Here is a 21498-nt window from a genome sequence, read left to right as displayed (position 1 = left end):
ATTCAGTGTGAGCCAGGAGGGATGGGATTATGTTGACAGGATAAAGAATGGAGGAAAGTAATGCACAGTGCGTGGCATTCGAGGGGGAGCGACAGAAATTTGGCGGAGCGTATATCTGGGCAACATCAGCTTAGGAGATCGAAGTTATGTATGTGTGGAGGATACAGACGACTGAATTCTGAATATTAGTAGTTTTGGTCTGTTGTGGATTTTCTGTATGATGATTAGTAGTTGAAGTTTTCATGTTAGATACAGCATATCCATACCCCCAATCCCCACCCCATTCCGCTCCCCAAAAGATACACACCAATTTACCCATTTCGTTTGAACATAGATGCAGTTTGTTCAGAGGCGAAGTGTGTCTTCCGAATGTTTCGTTCAAGACTTAAAACAGAGTCAGCAAGTGTACTGTACCGTAAAGTAGCATCGCATGTGCTTCTGTAAATAAATAAAAACCGCAGAAGTACACACACGCGTGAATTTATGGCTTTGGCGCGTAATGAGCGACATCAGCTAGCGATGAGGGGAAGACGTCTTTGCATGTTGAGTACGGCCGTGGCCGTAATTATCCCTCAGCTTTGTCTGCGCGGGCGAACGGCTGCAGAAGCGGACTGCAGTCCCACAGCCGGCGAATGCTTATTACTCACAAAGAGCCGCCAGCTGTGCTCGTTTGACGGGTTCGTTATTGCTTCGTAGTCCTCGTTATTCTTTCAGCTACAACTTCATTTGCTTGCGTTTTTTATTGCAGTTATATATACTTTTGACGTCTCCCCCATCTGTCACAGTATTACCAAGGAAGACTAATTGAACTATATTAAAACCAGAGAAACAAGGATCGCATGAAGAAAATAGCAGCGCGCGTTCGTTCCATTGTTCACACGGGCTAATAGTTGCACTTCTTTTCGACAGTTTACCTTCCAGCAGTTTAACGTTAGTTTCATTCAGCTGCATTCTCCTGTACGGCTGTTACACGCAACTTGAGAGGATAATACATACGAAACAATACTCCTTGTGTAAGAAAATTAGAAAATTATTCACTTATGGGAGCTCGAGGTTACATTCTCTTCACTATTTGAACCCCCCTCTCTCTCTCTTTCTCTTTGCTCTCTCTCTCTCTCTCTCTCTCTCTCTCTCTCTCTCACGCCTAGGGTTGCTAGGTGTCCAGCTTTAGCTAGACATGTCCGGACTTCTACGGTCGTGTCCGGCCAAATATATAAAAGGACCCTGTTCCACTTTTCCTAGCTAATGACGTAAGCGCGAAGAATACGTATAAGGAAGAACGAAGAATTTTATTTGGAATGACCGAAACTGGTAGAATATTACTTTGCATCTACAGGCCATAATGTGAACGTTGAAATGGTGTTTCCTTTTATAAACGCCAAAGGAACGCATTGAATTGCAAACTGACACAAGTACATAAGATGATGATGTTTTTGTACAATTTAAAATTATCCTGTCAAGAGTTCCACAAAACTATTTCCAAGAAACACAACATTCTTGAAAAAGTGGGCTCAAAGGAGAAATATTGATACTCAACCAGAGAATATTGTTATTGTTATGTAAGTCTAATTCAAATGATCAAAGTTATTGAATATTTTTTCCTTTTCCGATTCAGAAGAATAGCTAAGAGTTTACATTGCTTGATGAAGAATCTTTAACCAATGTATATTGACACAAGATTATATTAAAAACAAGACAGGAATAAAGAGGACTGAACACTTAATTTCTATCATAATTGCCACATTATAAGGCTGTTTTATGATTCTTTAGTTTAAGCACTTTTAAGGCTGAGTCCACAGAAACTGACTTTAATTCAGTATTAATAAAGAACTGAAACTATCCAGTGGACTATTTCTTTTTTCCATTGGTAGTCCTACTCTCGTTAAATATAACGCCAAATACGGCTTTTCAATTTTTGGACACGGCAACTGGAACCACACCACTCCTCTCTCAACAATACTCCAGCGCTGAGAGAGTGTAACATAAAAACTAAATAACATAAAAAAGGTATTATCAAAACATATCGATCTCAAAGAAACTTTAATACACTAATTTACATAATTACTGAAGGCAAAGGTTTACACTTTGGGTTGCCAATTGCAGTGTTTCTCATGGGGGTAGATAATCAAACTTTCTTTTGTGCACATAAATTAGCAGTTTGTGTTGATAAAGTCTGACACGTCAAGAACAAAAAATGCTTGTGAAGTGAAAATAACTGGGAGGGGAGTTGTAAGCACCGGTGACGATTAATACCGCTAAGCCATCTAGCAAGTGGAATGTAGGTAAGACGCTATACGCTAAAGACTTCTACAGGCAGCACGAGGAACTACGTATATTATGCTGAAGATAATTTTTCAACACCCAGTTTGTTCACATTTTCGCAGCAAGATTGTCAGATTACCTAAATAAATAGTATAAGGAAATAAACTGTGAAGGATAATGTCGAAAATATACGTTTAACGTAAAGATGAATCAACTGGAACTCATAAATTCGTGTAATACAATCAATTAATTTAACTATCAATGGCTCTTACCACAGCCCTACTGTAACATGTTGCCAGTACGAGTTTTAACAATAAATCCGTAAAAAGCATCACTGATGCCGGGAACCACGGCCAGTCCCATTTCCGATGAGAATACTCTAATTGTAATTGTAATTGTAATTGTAGATGATGTGCAACCTTAATGCAGATGTTATGATGGTGACTCGTGTCCATCTTGCTATAGCAAAGGAGGTATTTTCAGGCTAACATGTGTTGCCTTGGAAAGTCTTATTAGTGTAGATTGTAAAATTTTAATGAGTCTCTGCTTAATTATTAAATACAGTCATTCTCGATGTTCAAACTATTTATTACAGGGGTATACTTACACCACCAGGCGTAAACACATTCAGACTGCTGCGAACTACCTTGATCAGCTATAACAGTATGACCACCGACCTACTATCGGTATAAACCCGTCCAGGCGGTAGCAGCGTCACCTACTGAGGAATGACTGCTAGTCAAATACACGCACTGTGGGTGCATGTAGTTAGTATCAGTCAGTGAGCGTGTTGTCCGTGTGTAAAATGGGGAAGGCGTGCGATCTATTTGAGCTTGACCAAGGGCAGATTGTGAGGGCCCGGAGACTCGGCACGAACATTTCGGTAACTGCACGACTTGTCAGCTGTTCGAGGAGTGCTGTGGTGAGTATCTTCAATACGTGGCGAAACCAAGCTCAAACTACGTCCAGACGTGGTGGGATTGGGCCGCCACACTTCGTTACAGATGTTGGACGTCGTAGGCTGGGCAGACTGGTAAAACGGACAGGCGACGAACTGTGGCGGAATTAACGTGAGACTTTAATGCTGGGCAGAGTACAAGCGTGTCTGAACACACAGTGCACCGAACACTCCAAACGATAGTCCTTTGCAGTCGACTACCCGTGCATGTGTCAATGTTAACACCATGACATCGGCAACTACGACTGAAATGAGCACGTGACCATCGGCAGTGGACGTTCGCGCAGTGGCAGAGCTTTGCATGGTCTGATGAATCCTGACACCTTCTTCATCATGCCGATGGGTCGGCGCGAATCCATTGTCTTCCAGGGGAGCAGCTCCTTCACACACGTATTGCGGGGCGGAGACAAACTGGCAGCGGCTCTATTATGCACTGGGAATATTAACGTTGTCGTCCTTGGGTCCAGTGCAGTTCATGAAACGCACGATGACGACCAAGGAGCATCGTACACTGGTTGCAGACCATGTACGCCCTTCATGACGATCACGTTCCCCAACGGCAGTGACATTTTCAGCAAGATAATGCGCCATGTCACAAGGCCAGGACTGTCACGGTATGGTTCGAGGAACCCAGTGGAGAGTTCTAATTGATGTGCTGGCCCCATAACTCGCCAGATCTGAAGCCCATCGAACACATCTGGGATGTGATTGAACGTGGCGTTAGGCATATGATGATGGCGTCAGAGCTCATCGCCCCCCTCCCCGGGATTGACGTGAATTACGTAACTTGTGTCTGCATATGTGGTGCAAACTCTCTAGCGACCTACCAAGGCATCATTGCTTCCATGCCACGACACGTCGCCGCTATTATCTGTGCCAAAGATGGACATACCAGCTATTAGTAGGTGTCCATAATTTCTGGCTGATCAATCTATGTACCAACACCACAGGATTTAACGCTGTAACACCACACTATGCTTGAAAATGACAAAATGTCGAAACTGCATCGTCAACAAATATTTGCAACAGTCGTAAATAGAACGTCTACATACAGTGATGTAGATTATGTTGGTGAAACACACAAACGGGAGGATGCTTAAGGAACTGCGAGCTTTGTAAATTGCTTCTTTCTTCTTTGCCACTATTTTCTCAGTATGTTACTTTTAGTCAATGAATTTGACACTACGTCGTTCAAAAAGTCTGTGGAATTGTTCTCTGATCTCTTTGTGATACTACTGGTAATAGTGTGTGCAAAGAAATGTATCACAGAAAACAGAATGGATTTCATCAGAATACTTGAGCCATTGAATTAAATATAACTGACAACAAAATGCTATGCTTTTATGGCCTCATCTCTTGTAATAGCCGGCCGATGTGTCCGAGCGGTTCTAGGCGCTTCAGTCCGGAACCGCGCTGCTGCTACGGTCGCAGGTTCGAATCCTGCCTCGGGCATGGATGTGTGTGATGTCCTTAGGTTAGTTAGGTTTAAGTAGTTCTATGTCTAGGGGACTGATGACCTCAGATGTTAAGTCCCATAGTGCTTAGAGCAATTTGAACCATTTCTTGAAATACTGGTATGAGATTCGACGGAATACTCCAGGATAGTGAATGGTGAAATTACTCTGAATAGGGGAGACCTGATAATTCCAAACATATTAATGAAGTAAGAAGTTTCAAAATTGGTTTGTTCTTACTGACGAAAATTATTTCTGACTGATTTGGTACTTCAAGAATACCAAAGATTGTGAAGAGTTTGGTGGTGGTTTAGTCTCATGCAGTTCTTAGTACTGAGAACAGCTATGGCGACCAGACACATGCACAAGTTATTATTAGGCAATCAATTCATAATCAGTCAAATGTAAATCCGAAAACAGGGTCGTCAATGAAATACAATACTTACCACTGAAAGCACTTTTATTGATACCAACGTTCAAACACAATATTATTCCCTCCTGGAAGAAGAGTTCTACTATTTATACAAACAGTGAATATTAGGTTATATGTAAACATCACGAACATAAATTTCTAGAACCTTCTAGAAATGATAAATTCTTAATTATAAATATTTGGCGATGAATGGATTTTAATAGGCGACCCGCACCACACCAGCTAGCGACGTTCCGATTAAAGTTATTTTGCGACTGATGTTTCAGTGAGTCGAGTGGTAGGAGCGTCAGTCACTCGCGGCTGTTTCTCGGACTCCACGTGTGCGCTGTGTTGCGTGTTCTTTGGACATAAACCTTGCCAGGCGACGTGGACGCGCTTACAAGGGCTTGGAGGGGTCCATGAGGGACAAGCAGGAAGCGCGGGAGGGGAGGGAAAAGACCGCCATACACCCAGTAATTTTCGCGTTGCGCCACTATACATGGTGATTCAGCTGCCCCTACCGATGTCGTTTTATGCAACCCGCAATGTTGTATCTGGCCTTCAAAAACCATGCACTCGCTACACGCAAATTATTAGTTCCGCAGAAAAAATGAAGAGGGCCTATTTGTAGGGAATTTAATGTCAATGTAGTTACATTTCGTGTTGGGATACATGTTCGCTAGACATCGTAGTTTTCGAGTTATTCAAGAAAAACGTATGAAAGTGACCTTCAAACGCACCCCCACTGCCACACTCAGGCCCCACCAGTCTGGATTTCCAGAATGCTCATGGCACTCCCTACAGTCACTGTACAAAAATTTGCAACTGCACGAATTACTTCCCACATTCGACCTTTTTTATTCTTCGTTGACTGGCCTTACTACACCACCGGCTTAGTCGAGCACTTAAAAATTGTAAGACTGACCTTTGGGTAAATTTTACTTAACAATTTTGTAAATTTTAACGTCATAAAATAAAAAATTACATCGTTGTATTCGTCAGGTCTTGTGACTACGAAACTACTACGCTTGTAGGACCGATCGAATTGTCAACGTAATCAGTATAAGCGCAACGTTTACAAAAGTCGTTTTTCTCTCGTTACCCCCACGGAATTTAAATTAGTAATGTTAACGAAAGAGCCGACTATACTGGTTGCGTAAGAGCCCAATCAGTAGAGAGCAGAAACCGTCGAAGTTCGGGAACAGTTCGTGTAGTCTGAAAATTTTTACGGTAGTAGGAGGGAATGCCACTAACAAGGTACTAGAAATCCTGACTGGTGATGGATGAGTGTGGGGTAGGAGGTGCGAGTGAATATCACTTTTGTACTTTTTTTCTTTTCTTTTACAACAGTAGGGGCTGCCTATCACCCTGTTTAAATATTTTTATGGAATAAGGCGAAATTATACCTACTGTTGAAATTAGACTTTGGTAAACGTTTTAGTTTGTATACAAAAGTATAGAAAAGAAAAATGTCCAATTCACGATCTTTATCACATGACTATAAATAAACAATATTGTTAAAAGCTTCAGTTCCTGTAGTCTCACTGCAGAGATTGCCTTTAGTGGTCATAGTTACTATTATGTTTTGAAATTAAGAAAACTTGGATTTGAAGACAGCATCTACAAAGCTTGAAGGCTTCTGAGACGCCTAAATAATTATCTAAGACCACTGCACATCGTAGTATAACTGCCAAGTAGAGTTGCGCTCCACCAAAACTACACTTCGGTAGTTTTGTTACAGTAGATAAGTGACGTAGTAAATGGTAGGAATCCCGCTAGTTTTGGTAGCACTGGTAGAGAAAGAAACGTAAATGAATGTGTGAAGACAAACTGGAAGTCGACAACGTTTCTTTGTTTTTTATTTGTTTGTGATTCTGTCTGTTCCGCACATAATCTGAACCGCACATCGTTCTGTGGTAGTCCACTGTGTATTTGGTATCTTTACGAAATATAAATCGCAATTTATAAGTAACAAAAATTAGTTGATCGAGTAACTTATGCGCCTTTGTGTAACCGAAGCAATTACTTGTGATACAAATACGGTTTACATGCATGAACATAAAAAAGCTATAAACAGGGCGACAATTATTGAACTACGAGTATATGAAATAAAATCGTCATAACGTCTAAACGGTTTGCTTTAGGACGCTCAAACTGCACTGCTGGCCACGGGGCGTGATGGGAATTAGTATCCATATGCGCACGCGCCTGGTTGTTGTCGGCCATTTGCACGTGAAAATGTCACGGTACAGCGTGCCTGAGCGTAGAGCGCTTGTGAAGGCATACTATGAGAGTAATAACAGCCCAATTGCGTTTGCAATCGGGTTCAAGCTGAAGACAACCGCTCCAAGTGTGCTATCAATCAAGAATTTCATTCGCAAGTTTGAGAGAACGGGCAGTTTTAGTGTGGACATTGCTGGTAATTTTGGTCGTGCAAAAAGGGTGAAAACGCCTGAAATTATCGAGAAGACACGCGCTGTATTTCAAACCAGCCCCATCTATCAGACGAGCTGCACAACAGGTGGGAATTAACCGGGAGACACTGCGACAAATTGTTGTTGAAGGCCTGCATCTCTTCCCATACAAAACTGAAACCGATCAGCCATTAAGCACCAGGGCCATGGAAGAGTGGTTTTGTTTCGCCAATACTATTGTCCGCAGAACTGACGAACAGCACCTTGATGTGAATATTGTTTGGTTTAGTGACGAAGCCCACTTTCAGTTGGGAGGCTTTGTCAATAAGCAAACTTGGAACATCTGGAGGACTGAGAATCCACATTTCGCGATCGAGAAGCCTCTTCACCCTCAACGGGTGACTGTGTGGTGTGCAATGTCCAGTCACGGAATAATGGGTGCGATATTCATTTATGGCGCGGTGACTACCGAACGGAAGGTTTTGGAAGGTGATTTCATCCCCATTATCCAATGTGACCCCCGATTTCCACAAGATGGAGCTCGACCCCATCAAAGCAGGAGAGCGTCTGATGTCCTGGAGAAGCACTTTGGGGACTGCGTTCTGGTGCTGAGGTTCCCAGAGGCCACTGGCATGGGCCTCGATTAGCCGCCATATTCTCCGTATCTGAACACATGCAACTCCTTTTTGTCGGGCTGTATTAAAGACAAGGTGCACAGCAACAACCTTGAAACCATTGCTGAGCTGCAAACAGCCATTCAGGAGGTCATCCACAGCATCGATGTTTCGAAACTTAAGCGGGTCATACAGAATTTCGCTATTCGTCTGCGTCACATCATCGCCAATGATGGCAGGCATATCGAACAAGTCATAGCCTAAATCCAAATATCTATAGTGACGTTTACATGTTGAATAAAGTGTGTGCACGCCGTAGTTTGGAACTAATTTATGTTTTTTCATATAGCTTGATAATTGTCACCCTGTAATTACTGTTATTTTGTCCTCAATAGAATAGCTAGGCTACAATTTCCTATTATTATTGGTAAATGTGGATATTGTTTGTGAATAACAGAACCTTGTTCCATATATTCTCGACGAAGTACGGAAGCGATGTTTTATGTGTTTTTGTTTTGCGTTATTTCCTTTTCTTTACCTTTTTCTGAGACTATTTTCTAGCGCTGTATGATAAACCTATATTGATTTTTTATTCTTACAACATCCCTGTGTTTCACATTACAAATAAACAATTTTCGATTTTAACCTGAATAAAACATTGATAGTTTCAATTTTGCTATATATATTCGATTTTAACCTGAATAAAACATTGATAGTTTCAATTTTGCTAACTATCAATGTTTTTTTCAGGTTAAAATCAAAAATTGTTGATTTTTAATGTGAAACACAGGGATGTTGTAAGAATAAAAAAACAATATAGGTTTATCATACAGCGCTAGAAAATAGTTTCCTCAGAAAAAGGTAAAGAAAAGGAAACAACGCAAAACAAAAACACATAAAACATCGCCTCCATATATATAGCAAAATTGAAACTATCAATGATAACATTGAAACTATCAATGTTTTATATATACTGTTATTTTTAATTAACAGACAACAGGATAACAATGTAGAAGAAAAATGTTCCGTTGATTATGTGGGACTTAATATACATACTCACTTAGTTTCTAGACGGTTCACTGCTTCCGATTCCTTAGAACATCGACGGTACTTAGAACCATCGCTGAAACAGCTGAGTTGCAATTATGGAGGGCTCTGACCTGTCTTCCACCTGGCTGGAAAGGAGTTTCTGAATCCTTACCTCCTGGCTATAACGAGAAATGGACGAATTGCAAGTCCCTGAGTAGAGAGATCTGGATTTGGCACATCAAAGGTTAATTTGATAAGATAGGGCTACACTAATCAAAATGATATTCAGAATGACTGTGAAGAAGACAATATTGTACATATGCTTCAATGACGATTGTGTCCAGCCTCCTGCACAGAAGAGGAACGTCATCAAGGAACACAAAATGCATTGGGAGTGAACAAGTTTTGGGCAAAAGTGATATAGCCATAACTGGATATAATGTGTGTGTTTCTGACATGAGAATAATAACAATAATGAGAATGATAATAATAATAATAATAATGCAATAAAGAATCCTACAGCAGTTAATTTGGAGAGCTTGCAGTGAAAAATGTGGTCGTTTTACGTTAAATGGACTTCAGGTCATGTGTTACTATACACGAAATGCAGCCATCGTACCGAAATGGTTTTCAAGGGTGGAAGGAGATCCAAATCTCACTACAATCAGGGGTACAATATAATTTACATACTCAAAGTACGCCACTGTGTGCCACAGTTGTCACAGCTGTTCATGTGCAATATGCCAAATTCAGGTTTCGTGTTTCTGGAAGGAGATCCATATCTCACTACAATATGGGGTAAAATATAATTTATGTATTCAAAGTACACCACTGTGTGCCACAGTCAAAGTTGTTCTCGTGCAGTATGCCAAATTCATGTTTCGCATTTCTGTTTCTCATACAATTTATCACATCAGTCACATCCGCAATCTAAGTGGGCGTTAGAGTTATAGTGTAATGTAACAATAGCAAATGAAACGAAACTGTGACACATTAGTATAAAAGCAAAGCACTGGGCAGTTAATGCAACTGTTGACATACACATTCAACCTTGTGGTACCGCATAGAGATCGGAAGTTGGCAACGCAAGTCGGTACCACAGACATTAGCGAGGGCTCCCTGCAATCCACAACGACGTATTGGAGGCGCTCCAAAACATTACGCCTCTCTCAGCAACAACAGCACCCTCACGTTGAGGTCAATATAGTGTTGAGCATGCCAGAGCTCAGCCCAGTTCGTGACCTATTCTGAAGGAGCCAACGCCATAGCAGAGAACCAACGTGACAGGCAAAGTTTCTGATGGACTTTTCCAATTAAACGTTGAACATTGTACCGCAACAGAACAGTTTGTTGAATTGTGCACCAAGTGATGCTGTAATAGTCAATAACAGTTGTCATTTATGTAATAAAGTGAACACATATTTTTGAGTTCTAGCTTCGGGAGCCTTCTCCCAGAGCAGTCAATGAAGTCATAGTTGTGGCTGGACGAAAGTAGTTTCGCTTGGTCAAAACAAACAATTTTGTTACCTTACTGTCAATTTCTCTAAGAAAACTACGTTCTCGTAGTAATGCGGTCATAAAGTAAAAAGCTCTGAATTTAATTATTATTTATACTTTTATTAAAGTAATAAACTTTTGTTATATTATTTCTACATCCTTTAAAATAAAAAGCTAAGAATTTATATAAACCATTATTCCTTTGTTTTAGATGTTGATCGGTGTATTAAAATGCACTGGATATTTCTCAACAAAGGTATACGGAACTGAAATCTGTGAACCGTTCTGTATCTCTTGTTGATATTAAAGAGTCATCAAAAACTTGAGCAAACAGTAAGTTCCAGAAAACAAGAAACTATCGATTTGCTACAAAAATAAAAAAACCGTACTAAACGACCATAGAAAGGCTGAATTACTCGATCATGTGGCTGAGAACAAACCGCATTTACTTCTGTATGTTATAGATGAACTGGCAGAAGAAATATGGCCGTAGGTCCTCTGGCTATCATGACATCACAGCCATTTCTATTCTACTCAACTCATACGGGCTCAAGTTAAGGGTTATATGACAAAGGAACAACAACTAAACTACACTGGCATAAATGGAAAGACTGACTAAAGGCGCTATAAACCAGACTTCGTCTTCAGATTGACATAATGTACGAGGTACATTCAAGTTCTAAGGCCTCCGATTTTTTTTCTAATTAACTACTCACCCGAAATCGATGAAACTGGCGTTACTTCTCGAAGTAATCGCCCTGCAGACGTACACATTTTTCACAACGCTGACGCCATGATTCCATGGCAGCGGCGAAGGCTTCTTTAGGAGGCTGTTTTGACCACTGGAAAATCGCTGAGGCAATAGCAGCACGGCTGGTGAATGTGCGGCCACGGAGAGTGTCTTCCATTGTTGGAAAAAGCCAAAAGTCACCAGGAGCCAGGTCAGGTGAGTAGGGAGCATGAGGAATCACTTCAAAGTTGTTATCACGAAGAAACTGTTGCGTAACGTTAGCTCGATGTGCGGGTGCGTTGTCTTGGTGAAACAGCACACGCGCAGCCCTTCCCGGACGTTTTTGTTGCAGTGCAGGAAGGAATTTGTTCTTCAAAACATTTTCGTAGGATGCACCTGTTACCGTAGTGCCCTTTGGAACGCAATGGGTAAGGATTACGCCCTCGCTGTCCCAGAACATGAACACCATCAGTTTTTCAGCACTGGCGGTTACCCGAAATTTTTTTGGTGGCGGTGAATCTGTGTGCTTTCATTGAGCTGACTGGCGCTTTGTTTCTGAATTCAAAAATGGCATCCACGTCTCATCCATTGTCACAACCGACGAAAAGAAAGTCCCATTCATGCTGTCGTTGCGCGTCAACATTGCTTGGCAACATGCCACATGGGCAGCCGTTTGGTCGTCCATCAGCATTCGTGGCACCCGCCTGGATGACACTTTTCGCATTTTCAGGTCGTCATGCAGGATTGTGTGCACAGAACCCACAGAAATGCCAACTCTGGAGGCGATCTGTTCAACAGTCATTTGGCGATCCCCCAAAACAATTCTCTCCACTTTCTCGATCATGTCGTCAGACCGGCTTGTGCGAGCCTGAGGTTGTTTCGGTTTGTTGTCACACGATGTTCTGCCTTCATTAAACTGTCGCACCCACGAACGCACTTTCGACACATCCATAACTCCATCACCACATGTCTCCAACTGTCGATGAATTTCAATTGGTTTCACACCACGCAAATTCAGAAAACGAATGATTGCACGCTGTTCAAGTAAAGAAAACGTCGTCATTTTAAGTATTTAAAACAATTCTCATTCTCGCCGCTGGCGGTAAAATTCCATCTGCCGTACGGTGCTGCCATCTCTGGGACGTATTGACAATGAACGCAGCCTCATTTTAAAACAATGCGCATGTTTCAATCTCTTTCCAGTCCGGAGAAAAAAAATCGGAGGCCTTAGAACTTGAATGCACCTCGTAGTAAGACACACGAAAGAAATAATAATGAAATCATGGGAAATGAATGCGTGGTGGAAAATAACATAAAACAAAATATTTCAATGAATTGTGACAGCAGTTCTAGTAACTAGACATACGATAGTTGATAATTATGTTTGATTTGTGGGGCGCTTAGCTGCGCGGTAATCAGCACCCGTACAAAGTACCAATTTTTTCACAAACACCCAGTCCCCGGGAAGAGAAAATCCCAAGCCGGCCGGGAATCGAAACCGAGACCGAGTGATCCAGAGGTAGCAACGCTAGCCACTAGACCACGAGCAGCGGACACAAACGGTAGTGAAAGTGGTTCAGATATAACTGGAGTGCATCCGTTATTGGCATAGTGTGTTATCAAAACTTCAGTTATTCTCACCCCTTGAGTGTGAGTGAATGCTCGTCTTGCTGCAGTTATTAGCCGGCCGTGTATGCTGAGCGGTTTTAGGCGTTACAGTCTGGAATCGCGCGACCGCTACGGTCGCAGGGTCGAATCCTGCCTCGGGCATGGATGTGTGTGATGTCCTTAGGTTAGTTAGGTTTAAGTAGTTCTAAGTTCTAGGGGACTGATTACCTCAGAAGTTAAGTCCCATAATGCTCAGAATCATTTGAGCCCAGCAGACGAACTGCGTTTCTAAATCTGTTAACTCGAAACTGAGTATTTACGTACAAACGAGGATTGTATCTTCTACTGGAATCAGCTACTATGGAGTCTTACTCATTACAACCACTATAACGGCCGCGCGGTTTGAGGCGTCATGTGACGGAATGCGCGGCCCCTCCCGCCGGAGGTTCGAGTCATCCCTCGGCATGGATGTATGTGTGTTTGTGTGTGTGTGTGTGTGTGTGTGTGTTGTTCGTAGCATAAGTTAGTGCAACTTAGTTTAAGTAGTGTGTAAACCTAGGGACCGATGACCTCACCACTTTGGTCCCTTAGGAATCCACACACATTCGAATATTTTTTTGAACACTACAACGAAACACACAACTTTGCTGTACGCTATAATTTTAAGATCTATCCTCGACATAAATGGTATAACGGCTTCTTTACAGCATTCAGTCCTCCTGCTTAACAGTCCTCATTTCACGCAAGGTATAGTGCCTCATTCAACTAATGATCATTTTGGCATGATTTTAGTTTTATTGTACCTAATGGAAATGAAATGAGCGTTTGGCATCATTGGCCCGGAGGCCCCTTACGGGGCATGTCCGGCCGCCTTGGTGCAGGTCTTATTACGTTCGACGCCAAATTGGGCGACTTTCGCGCCGGATGGGGATGAAATGATGAAGACAACACAACATCCAGTCCCTGAGCGGAGAAAATCCCGACCCAGCCGGGAATCGAACCCGGGCCCGTAGGACGGCAATCCGTCGCGCTGAACACTCAGCTATCGGAGTGGACTATTGTACCTAGTGTAACCATAACAAATTAGTAGTAGTCCATAGATATCCGGTTGTTGTAGTACAAGCAATCAGTAAGACACTATAATAGCGACTTCCAGTAGAAGATGCAATTCTGGTTTATCGTAAATACGTATTTACAAGTTAAACGCAGTTCCTCTGCTGAACTGAGCGAGCGAGCGACCACAGGCCTACCCTCGCGACGTATGCGCCGCAGCCTGTCCTTCTCGCACAGCCGTACACACAGAAGCAGTGACCCCACTAGTGCCTTCCGCACTACTTTGTGGTGACCACATAGCTATCGATCGCATGAGCACGTAACATGTGTACGAGCCGGCAATGCCGCTCCCCACGACTGCACTTTGTCAATCACAAAGAAATTTTAACTGGAGTATAACCCACAGTGCACACAGCACTACGGGCAGAAATATGTAAATTTAAGAGTGAACATCGCTGCGTTTTCATGTAATTATAATATAGTTGTCTGTAATTAATGAAGACTTATTTCAATGAATCAAGGAATGTAACAAGCTCCTGAGTTACATAATCTAAATATTACAGTTGGCAGACAGACATTTGATAGACAGTGTATCTGTTGCTCCTCACTCAATCACCTACAAACTATAGTCCATTTAAAATTACTTGATAGCTGACGTCTGTCACTTGGCGCTTCAGTGTTGCCACATCGACTACCGCTCAGTTAAAGGCAACACGCAAGCATGGCAAATTACTTCAGATGTGCTGAAATGGTGTTCATGTAATGCGGAGCGATGCTGAAAGCTGCTGACGTCACGTTTGGCGGGAACGCGAGATGCTCTGTCCACAGCAGATTTTAGATGACCAATGACCGAACTGAGGCAGACAATGCGTTCTCTAGCCCTGAATTTACACACTAGCCACAACCTCTTGATGTGCAATGTATCCGAGAAAACGGCCGTCAGCGACCTGCGGCAGTACTATTAATGGTTCAAATGGTTGGTTGGTTTTGGGGAAGGAGACCAGACAGCGTGGTCATCGGTCTCATCGGATTAGGGAAGGATGGGGAAGGAAGCCGGCCGTGCCCTTTCAGAGGAACCATCCCGGCATTTGCCTGGAGTGATTTAGGGAAATCACGGAAAACCTAAATCAGGATGGCCGGACGCGGGATTGAACCGTCGTCCTCCCGAATGCGAGTACTATTAATCACGCTCGCTTTGATCACGGCGATTAAGGCTTATCTACACAAGCAATCTCAAGACACAGAAAATTCAGTTCCAGCGCAAAAAGCGAACTGTAACTTCTCGCTTTTGCTATGCGAACTGATGCGATCCCGATCGATGAGCAGTCCTAGTTGGAACTCATACACAGCTATAGGCGACAGATTCCAAAAGAAAAAGGAATGATAGGGGGAAAAAAGAGAAAATAAAGCCAATATGCTGATGAAAACGATGCGACAAAAGATTAAAAATAAAAAACTGCTTTGAAATCAATTAATTAAAAGTAATAGTAATCAGAGTCATTTTGCTAAATATTTAAAAACAAAAAAAGTATCACGTTAGGGGTTTCAACCCCACGACCTTCTGTATTTCAAGCTGTTACTGTACTACTACGCTACCTTCAAGAAATTTGGTTTCGTATCATATCGTATTAAGTTTACCTTCTGTGTCTCTGTGATGATACTGACTGAATATACAGAGTGGTCCATTGATAGTGACCGGGCCGAGTATATCATGAAATAAGCATCAAACGAAAAAACTACAAAGAACGAAACTCGTCTAGCTTGAAGGGGAAACCAGATGGCGTTATGGTTGGCCCGCTAGATGGCGCTGCCATAGGTCAAACGGATATCAACTGCGTTTTTTTTTAAATAGGAACCCCCATTTTTATTACATATTCGTGTACTACGTAAATAAATAAGACTGTTTTAGTTGGACCACTTTTTTAGCTTTGTGACAGATGGCGCTGTAATAGTTGCAAACGTATAAGTACGTGATATCACGTAACATTCCGCCAGTGCGGACGGTATTTGATTCGTGATACATTACCCGTGTTAAATTGGACCGTTTACCAATTGCGGAAAAGGTCGATATCGTGTTGATGTATGGCTATTGTGATCAAAATGCCCAACGGGACGACATCATCCAAGTGTCCGGACCGTTCGCCGGATAGTTACGTTATTTAAGGAAACAGGAAGTGCTCAGCCACATGTGAAACGTCAGCCACGACCTGCAACAAATGATGATGCCCAAGTAGGTGTTTTAGCTGCTGTCGCGGCTAATCCGCACATTAGTAGCAGACAAACTGCGCGAGAAACGGGAATCTCAAAAACGTCGGTATTGAGAATGGTACATCAACCACATTTCTATGCACCAGGAATTGTATGGCGACGACTTTGAACGTCATGTACAGTTCTGCCACTGGGCACAAGAGAAATTAAGGGACGATGACGGATTTTTTGCACGCGTTCTATTTAGCAACGAGCGTCATTCACCAACAGCGGTATCGTAAACCGGCATAATTTGCACTATTGGGCAACGGAAAATCCACAATGGATGCGACAAGTGGAACATCAGCGACCTTGGCGGGTTAATGTATGGTGCGGCATTATAGGAGGAAGGATAATTGGCCCCCATTTTATCGATGGCAATCTAAATGGTGCAATGTATGATGATTTCCTACGTAATGTTCTACCGATGTTACTACAAGATGTTTCACTGCATGGCAGAATGGCGATGTACTTCCAACATGATGGATTTCCGGCACATAGCTTGCGTGCGGTTGAAGCGGCATTGAATAGCATATTTCATGACAGGTGGATTGGTCGTCGCAGCACCATACCATGGCCCGCACGTTCACCGGATCTGACGTCGCCGGATTTCTTTCTGTGGGGAAAGTTGAAGGATATTTGCTATCATGATCCACCGACAACGCCTGACAACATGCGTCAGCGCATTGTCAATGCATGTGCGAACATTACGGAAGGCGAACTACTCGCTGTTGAGAGGAATGTCGTTACACGTATTGCCAAATGCACTGGGGTTGACGGACATCATTGTGAGCATTTATTACATTAATGTGGTATTTACAAGTAATCACACTGTAACAGGATGCGTTCTCAGAAATGATAAGTTCACAAAGGTACATGTATCACACTGGAACAACCGAAATAAAATGTTCAAACGTACCTACGTTCTGTAGTTTAATTTAAAAAACCTACCTGTTACCAACTGTTCGTCTAAAATTGTGAGCCATATGTTTGTGACTATTACAGCGCCATCTATCACAAAGCGAAAAAAGTGGTCCAACTAAAACATTCATATTTAGTTACGTACTACACAAATATGTAATAAAAATTGGGGGTTCCTATTTTTAAAAAACGCAGTTGATATCCGTTTGACCTATGGCAGCGCCATCTAGAGGGCCAATCATAGCGCCATCTGGTTTCCCCCTTCAAACTAGACAAATTTCGTTCTTTGTAGCTTTTTGGTTTGACGCTTATTTCGTGAGATATTTGGCCCGTTCACGATCAATGGACCACCCTGTACAATGAAGCCAAATCGCGTCTTGTGCGAAGGAATTCAGTAGTCTTTGTCTAGTGGTGTGTACAAAATGTGCGTTATTTCGTTGCCATCGTTCTGTGTATGTTGTTTTGGGTGTGTTTATCAAGTGTGATGAAATGTGAAATAGAAGTGCCGAACCTAGGATTCAGGATCGAAACGCGACAAGAAAAAAAAAAAAAAAAGGAACTGGAAGTGAACTGACCATTTGCTGTGGCGATGTGCCAACGGCTAACAGTTCTGGCGTTGAAGACACCTCCAACAAGTGAAGTGCCTACTATCAAGTAACTTTAATCAGACTACAGTCAGTTATTCTGTCCTTAAGTAATACCTGGCAGCCGATAATTCACGTTTAGTTTTTACGATTTCCCTACATTCTGAATTAATTGGACTGGTCCGTTTCATAATAAATACAACATTTTAGTTTAATATTTGTTCATTGCTCTTTGTAATAATATGTAAGTATTACACATGACAGTTTGTTACACTAACTATGGCCGGCTGCCATGAACGAACTGCTTGACGTAACTGAATTACAGCTTGAATGAAACAAGGGCTACAGAGAATATTACAATTTCAATAAAGCGTGTATATATAGTGTCATAACTGATTCGACCGCAAGGCAGCTTTCAAGTGGTCCGTAATCAGTTGCTCTTAACATTTTCATGTGGCTCAGTGGTCTGGTGCAAGTCTTTCAACTGAACGCCACTACGGCGATTTGCATGTCTCTAACATACCATAGTTATCCAACTGGAGAAAGGTGACCTACAGTTAACGTGGAATCTGAACCACGTGTCGTTTCTGGCGAACCTTCACATCATTGAGAGATTAATGCTAGGTTTAATGTACAGTGGAAAACTACTTGGTCTGCCCGGAATTCGATCCGCTGTCCGTTCAGTTTGCAAGCCCCCGCTGTATCGCTAGATGACGAGTGCGACTATTCAAAATATGTTGCATAATGTTGCATAACAACTCGTCATAAAGTTTCAGTAAAATGTATATACAAACAAACATATATGTTGCACGTCCATGAGTAGTCGGAATTGTAACTGCAATTCCTTCGTTGAAGGTACAAGCAGGGGAGGGAGGTGGGGTGAATAAAAGCAGAACTCCAGCAGAAGGCGGGGAAGCGGACTAAACAATTATTGAGTAACATTGAAAAAAATACTGAAAACTACGTTTTGAAAACAAATATTAATTCAGTCGTAGTAAAACGTTAACGTTCATGGCCGGAAACGTCAAGCTTACTGAAATGTTCTAGGCTATTATGCCGTGATCGAATGATTTTTATAATTGATTGGAAGTTGGTGTAGTTTGAAACGAAGACCAGAACGCCATACTTGGTCAAACGGCCAGTGATTATTTTGACCATTTCTTTATATGGTAAACAACATCACGCCGACTTATAGTCAACTCACCTCCAGTATCGGAGACTATATTTAATACGCTGAAGAGAGAAAGAAATTGAATAACTGTACAATAACGTGTAGGGCCCCTCGAGCAAACAAAAGTGCCGCAACACGACGTGGCATGGACTCGACTAATGACTGAAGTAGTGTTGTAGTGACCTGACAACATGAATCCTGCAGGGCTGTCGATAAATCCGTAAGAGTACCAGGGGGCGGGGGGTGGGAATCTCTTCTGAACAGCACTTGCATAGCATTCCAGATATGCTCATTAATGTTCATGTCTGGGGAGTTTGGTGGCCAGTGGAAATGTTTAAACTCAGAACCGTGTTCCTGGAGCCACTCTGTAGGAATTCTGGACGTGTGGGGTGTCACACTGTCCTGTTGGAATTGCCAAAGTCTGTCGGAATGTACAATGAACATGAATGAATGCAGGTGATTAGATAGGATGATTACGCACCTGTCACCTGTCAGAGTCGTATCTAGACGTATCAGAGGTTCCATGTCACTCCAACTGCACACGTCCCACACCATTACAGAGCCTCCACCAGCTTGAACAGTCCCCTGCTGAAATGCAAGGTCCATGGATTCATGAGGTTGTCTCCATACCCGTACACGTTCATCCGCTCGATACAACTTGTAACAAACTCGTCCGACCAGGCAACATGTGTCCAGTCATCAACAGTCCAGTGTCGGTGTTGACGGGCCCAGGCGAGGCGTAAAGCTTTATGTCGCGCAGTCATTAAGACTACGCGAGTGGGCCTTCGTCTCTGGAAACCCATATCGATGATGTTTAGTTGAATGGTTCGCACGCTGACACTTGTTGAAGGCCCAGCATTGAAAACTGCAGCAATTTGCGGAAGGGTTGCACTTCTGTCACGTTAACGATTCTCTTCAGTCGTCGTTAGTCTTACAGGATCTTTTTCCGGCCGCAGTGATGTCGGAGATTTGATGTTTTAACGGATTCCTGATATTCACGATACACTCGTGAAATCGTCGTTCGGGAAAATGCCCACTTCATCGCTACCTCGGAGATGCTGTGCCCACGGCTCGTGCGCCAGCTGTTACACCACGTTCAAACTCACTTAAATCTCGATAACCAGATCTAACAACTGCGCCAGACACTTTTTGTCTCTGCCTATTTACTTATCTCTGTATTTGAATACGGATACGTACACCAGTTTCTTTGGCGCTTCAGTGTACACAAGCAGTTTGATATTAAGATATTGTTTTCTACTAACGTACTTGGGAGTCAAATCGTCGATTTATTCTGTGATGAATGGCGGGTGGAAATAAGATGGTTTTTTGACATAATTAGCCGGCCGAAGTGGCCGTGCGGTTAAAGGCGCTGCAGTCTGGAACCGCAAGCCCGCTACGGTCGCAGGTTCGAATCCTGCCTCGGGCATGGATGTTTGTGATGTCCTTAGGTTAGTTAGGTTTAACTAGTTCTAAGTTCTAGGGGACTAATGACCTCAGCAGTTGAGTCCCATAGTGCTCAGAGCCATTTGAACCATTTTGACATAATTCATGAAAGATAACCTAACGTATGTTGAGGTGCCAAGGTTATGTAAACACTTACTTGCAATCCGTACCACTATCAAGTAGTTAATGGAAGCATTACAAAGTTTCTTTTTCAACTATAGTATTTTTTTATTTTTTTATTTGATAGAAAGGATGTACTAGCATTTGAATCTTGCTCACTATAAGCACACATTATTTGTATATGTATTTGCTATATGATTCTGTAACTAGATACGAATAACTACTAAACTCCGTCCGAAGAGGCCCAACCGTACCGACCGACCACCGTGTCACCCACAACTCACAGACGTCACTGGACGCACATATGGAAGGGCAAGTGATTAGCACACCACACTCCCAGCTGCTGTCACTTTTCGTGACCGAAACCGATACTTCTTAATCAAATAGCTCCTCGATTGGCCTCACAAGTGCTGAGTGCATCCTGGTGGCCAACAGTGTTTGCCAGGCCTGGACGTTCACCCAGGCAAGTGCTAGCGAAGCCCGACAGCCCCTAACTTCGGAGATCCGACAGGAACAGGTGTTACCACTGCGGCGAGGCCTTTGACTTACATATGAGTAAGGTTAACGTAAATTTAATATAACAATATTACTCTTATCAATGAAAATGGAAAGACTAACACATAGTGAAGCAGAACAGTTTTAAAATGTTGATGATAGTGATGATGATGACACGTGGAACTAACCATCCAAACCACAAACTTAGAGTGTGTCCGCTAACGACTGAATTACGATGGGGTGCTACAAGTGAAGTGCCCGAATTTTTTATCCTGTTCTCAATAACGGCTGAGGTATTACATGTCATACGTACTACTCGGTCGACGCCGAGCTCCGCTGACTCAAGTTGCAACCCTCTGCCACTAGACGGCTCCGAATTGTAACGTGTAACGAGGCGGTGTGTAGTGTAGCTACGTTGCTGCGTGGGGGACCCTCAGAAAACTGAAAGCACGAACTGGAACAGTTCGTCCTGACACAGGGCAGCCT

Source organism: Schistocerca nitens, chromosome 3 (assembly GCF_023898315.1).
Source record: "Schistocerca nitens isolate TAMUIC-IGC-003100 chromosome 3, iqSchNite1.1, whole genome shotgun sequence".
NCBI lineage: Eukaryota > Metazoa > Arthropoda > Insecta > Orthoptera > Acrididae > Schistocerca > Schistocerca nitens.
This window is presented reverse-complemented; position numbering follows the sequence as displayed.